This window comes from Morone saxatilis, unplaced genomic scaffold, assembly GCF_004916995.1.
Source record: "Morone saxatilis isolate NCDOM2014 unplaced genomic scaffold, NCSU_SB_2.0 Contig2, whole genome shotgun sequence".
In the NCBI taxonomy this organism is placed as follows: domain Eukaryota; kingdom Metazoa; phylum Chordata; class Actinopteri; family Moronidae; genus Morone; species Morone saxatilis.
This window is the reverse complement of record NW_023339762.1, coordinates 7,413,934-7,419,282: the sequence shown is the minus strand read 5'-3', so window position 1 is coordinate 7,419,282 and position 5,349 is coordinate 7,413,934. Positions and strand designations below refer to the sequence as shown.

Here is a 5,349-nt window from a genome sequence, read left to right as displayed (position 1 = left end):
AGCAATAAAGCTTTTTTTCATTGAATTATTTAAGAACTTTGACATTTTAACTCGTAGGACAAATAAAACGTTTAAAGTGCTAAAGTGGAAACGTTGATACACTACATACATACATTTACACATACAACTCTAATTCTATTGTTTTCATTATATATTGTATTTTTCTATTTTATTTGGTTATTTAATATATCTTTTCTTTCTTATCTGCTGAGTTTTATCTGCAGCTGCTGTAACAAGTGAGTTTCCAGTGTGGGATCAATAAAGTCTATCTTATCTTCTCTTACATGAAATGAAAGCAGGAATCTTCAGTCAGCCCTCATATCTCAGACTGGACACCAACATCATTAAAGGAGCAATAAGACTGACAGCAAGTGTTTAAAATGGGTACTGCAGTCCAAATTTAAAACATCGTAGCAGGTTGTCTCCCCCCAACCTCTCCTCCCCACACTAGAAGCTCACCTGGGTTGCCAGGTTGAGGACACTGAACCTACAGTTCAAGAGCTTCTCCCTCTGTGGATCATCAGATTTTATTTATCACGTACAAAGTATACGACTAAATAAATGGAACTAGTAATACTGAGATTAGTCAAAATAACAACAACAATACAATTTAGTAAACAAAGATTTCAGTTAGTTGTTATTATTAGTATAAAGATTCCAGTAATTCTCACCATAATGGTATTACAGTGTAACTCAGGGCAGTGCAATGTCTCTCTCAAAATACATTTAGTCAATAATACTCAGGTGTAGTCAACATGCAGCTCCGGGGCCACATGAGGCCCTCTATTGGCTCTCTGTGGCTATGACAAAGAATTATGTGTAAATGAATAACGGTGAACTTTTATAAAGTACATTAAGGTTGAAGGCCTAATGTGATTCTTACATTATCCTGTTGTAAAAATGTGTGGCCATTACTAACAAATGATAAAAATGTGACATTTCATTTCAGTAAGAAAAAGAAAAAAGAAAGAAAAGTCTTTGTGTGCAACATTTGGAGGAAGATAGAGAATTTAATACTGCATGGAGAGATTTTTGATAATACATTAGATTAGATTAGATTAGATTAGAATAGATTCAGCTTTATTGTCATTGCACAAGTACAGGTACTAGGCAACGAAATGAGTTAAGCATCTAACCAGAAGTGCAAAGCAGTAAAGTGCAGAGTAATGTGCATATATACAAAAATATGTAACAAAAATAAATAACATTATAGATATATATATATATGAATATACTAGCAGAATATTTACAGTTTGAACAGTATTAACAGAATGAAGGCAGTGAGGTGAATACACTAACATATATACAGCTATTAAGTTGATATTGCTCTGGACAGCCTCAGTGGTGGGGAGAGTAGAACCGGTGATTTGCTGGGCAGAGAGACACACACACACTTTAAAGGGGCCATTTTTCCTTCTTCATCTCTGCCTGTTGTTCAGTGCATTGTATCCAGATTTAACGCATTCTGTACTCTCTACTGTTCAAAAAAAGTGTAGAAACGTGTACAGACAGCAGTGACGGTCCTCTACCAGAAAAGACAGGAAAAACAAAAATGCAAACAGATAAAAATATTGTTGTATTTCATGTTGTGTTCGATAAACATCTGGACCCAAATAAAATACAGATTTAGAGTGAGGTTTGTAATATTTAAAAAAGGTGATAGCGGTGATGATGAGGGTTAAGAAAGAACTGAAGATAGCTGGCTGGCAGGTAGAAAGATGAGGTGTATCCTGAATATGGCAGGAATGCAGGGAGGATTAACTCCCATTGAAGACTGAACAATCTGGAAAACAACAGACGGAGCACTGGGGTGGATATATTGTTGGGTAGATGAGTTGATTGGAGGCAGGTAGGCAGACTGGGAGAGTTGATGAGTGGATTGCAGAAAGGTGTATGGAGCAGAGCTGGAAGGCAGGAGGGAAAACCACACCCACAACACAGACAGGAGACACAGGGGAGGGAGACACAAGGAAAAGGCAAGGTACAGCCATGGGGATGACATCTAAGCTGTTAAATTTGTAATAATTTCTATTCTGAGACAACAGGACGTTCCCTGAAGTTCATTATTAAACATTGTAATAAAACAGATAAATAAAATGTGTAATGATATTGTTAATATTGCACAATTAAGTGCTTAAGAGGCTGATATGAGTGTTTTAGAGGGCTCCCCATATACTGCAGTAGAACTGCCTCTACCCATTCTTCTTCACCTTCAATGAGTGTTTGTTTACTGCAAAGACTTTCTTTGTTTCTTTCAAAAATACAATTTAACTGTAATGTTTTCAATATTTAAACCTTTATCTGCGATACAGATATTACAAAAATACATTACAAAAATAATCATGGCCACTTTTTTGAGAATAAATAATGATTTACCTGCAATTAAGTTAGTAACTTGGCTGCATGCACTAAAATTAAGACCTGCAGTGCTAGCAACAAAATTACTTTATATAGGCTTTAATTGCAGAAATTATATATTATTAGAATAGTGCACTAATTTTAATGTTTTCTTCCCTTAATAACAAACCTGGGCAGGTTTTGAATTATGCGTTAGCTGTCATGTTGCGGTCGTTCGGCTGTGACATAGATTACAGTCATCAAAATAAAGAAAAATAACAATAAAAGAAAGAAAAAGAAAAACAGAAAAATATGTAATAATGCGGTCAGCAGTAGGATCCTTTCTTTTCAGTTTTAATTAATAGACAGGGGTCCACATGACACTAGTCCCCTCTTAGATAGCATAGAACAACATTCACAATCCAGTATGGATGAATAAGAAGAAACAAGCTAAATCAATCATATTTTTTGTGAAAAAATGTCAAGTAAATTGTCTCTTGCAACATTATATTTTAATGGTATTTGTAACAAAACAATAATGCTCAACTAATGTGAATTTCCTTACTAGTTTGTAGCATCAGATTGTATTAGATTAAAGGGCTATCCAGAAGGCAGGGCAGTAATAAGTACAACATTTTAAAGTAATTTAAAAAGAAAAAAAAACTGGATAAAATCAGGAATTAAATGAGCAGCAACATGATCCTTTCTTTTAAGTTTTAATTAATAAAAAGTCCCCACTTGTACTGTATAGAATGACAGGAGTCCCCTGTTGGATGGTAAATAATGACACAAGTCCCCTCTTAGATAGCATAGAACGACATTCACACTCCAGCATGGGGGGTGGGAATAAAAAAGAAATAAGCAAAATTCTTAGGAGAAAGTAATATCTAAACTAAACATAATATAATCTGTAGTGATGTTTTTTTTTGCCACCAGCAATGTTGTCATTGTAGCTTTTTGATGTGAAGTGTATTGTGAAATATAATGACAACCTATTATGACTTATTTTGGACATATATAAGTGAAGTCAGCTAAAGGATAGATTACCCCACAACCCACTGTTAGACCCCAGGCAGCTACTGTAGTCACTGGATAACATTTGTAGCTTAATTTACGTTATTATAAGTGCAGATGGTTTTGGTTGGACTGAAGTTCTTACCTGCATTGAACTGTCATTTGTTTTCCCTAATATTTACAATCTGTGGCACATGAAGTTGTACATTTATTGGTGAATAGAGAAGGCATATTAGAGGGTTGTCAATTGATGCAGGATGAGGAACTGGCCACTTTATAAATCTTTCCTCCTTCATTTTATAAAGGAGTATGGTCTAAACCTGCTCTATATATGAAATGCCCTGAGATAAGTTCTGTTATGATTTGGAACTAAATATAATTCAGTTAAATTCAATCTGTATTGTTAACTGAAATGTATCTTAAACTATACAGTCCAACTATACAGTAAGTATTGTTAACTGAAATGTATCTTAAACTGTACAGTCTAGTGCTTTAAATTGGCATTGAAATGGTAATGAGCTATTAGCAGCTCATCTCAAAATTTATTTAAAGTGCTTAAGACCCCCCACCACCACACACACTCCTAAACTGAGTTTCTCACTCTTTCTCTGTGTGTACAGACAGACCCCTTCTTTTCTTTGAGTATCTGTTGGTCACATACGCACAGACACAAAAATCTGAATTACAGTCAGTTTAAGTTAAGTTTAAGTTCTGTGTTAATGTCAAATTATATATAATAAATACAAATAAAATAAATAATAAGAAAATACATAATCAGATAAATTACAGTATGTTAGTTTAAGATATTGTCTCACCGCTGTGGACAAATGCTTGAACTGAAAAATAATGATTTAAGATGTAAGATTAGCAGGAAATGTCACCTAAGCATGCTTGGCCATGCAAATTTAAGTAGATCACAAGCATCTTACTAATGTACAAATATTCATCTGAGGTTACTTAGATGAATATTTCACTTATGTTACTTTCTTTGATGAAATTGAAATGATATAAGAAATTAGAGCCATAGTTTTTCAAAAGTCATAGCTGAGGTATTTATTCAAAAGGGATGACTTGAACAAAGGCAGTGATTGGAGCAGAAAGGCACCAGGCACACTACACGCGTAAGGCATAAAGTTAAGAGCTACTGCCATCTCTTTTGAAATTAGGAACAATATGCCTTTTGAAATAAATGATCGATCCAAATACTGAGGGTTTTTGTGTTTGAGTGTGAGTGCAAGAAACTAAGAGAGGTGTGAAGATAAGGCTACTTCCCTACCCCCCACACTTAATTTACATCTACATCTATGCAGAAGGACTTCAGGTGACAGTGTCACAGTCACAGTGAGACCTGATGTGAGGCCAGAATGTAGGACTGCTTAACAAGCTGACATTGGATCAGATCAGTAGAGCTGTAGTTTATGTTTTAGTTTTTACAAATGATTTAACTAAGTTTTGTTGCAATTGGTTATGTGTCGCCTAATTACAGAAAGGTGAATAACCATTTAATAGAGAGATAGACACTCAAACAGTCAGCTTCCTTTAGAAATGCATTTACTTCCATAAAGGTGCTAGTAAAATGTAACATGTACAGTAAGTGACATCTTAAAAAAGCTACCTATTCACCTTTCCTATAACAGAAGTCTTACTGGGTAGCACAGAGTAAGTAAAATCTGAATATATGGTGGAGATTAAAAAAGGATATTTAAACAAAATACTACTGTATCTCTGTATTTAAGTTTTTATAATGCGTACAACAATTCAATTTGAGTCAATAAAACATGCAACACCTCAGTGGACCAAATGAAACAGTGCTGAAAAACAGTTTTTTAAAACCAGTACTTAAAGGGCTCCTATATATGCATTTAGTGATTTTCTTCATCTTCATCAAAATATGTTATTATTTTTGACAGTATAGAGCACAGAGAAAACCAGAGTGGTAGCCAACCTCTCTGAACAGAGCGCAGGCTCTGGATAGCTCAACTGATTAAGACTTGGTTT

General features: G+C 34.6%; 1 protein-coding gene across 1 annotated transcript in view; it reads left to right on the top strand.

The window, feature by feature from the left end:
* Positions 1-5,349, top strand: part of lrrk2 (leucine-rich repeat kinase 2) — a 43,403-nt gene that overhangs the window by 30,817 nt on the left and 7,237 nt on the right. The gene's annotated exons all lie outside the window — the stretch shown is intronic.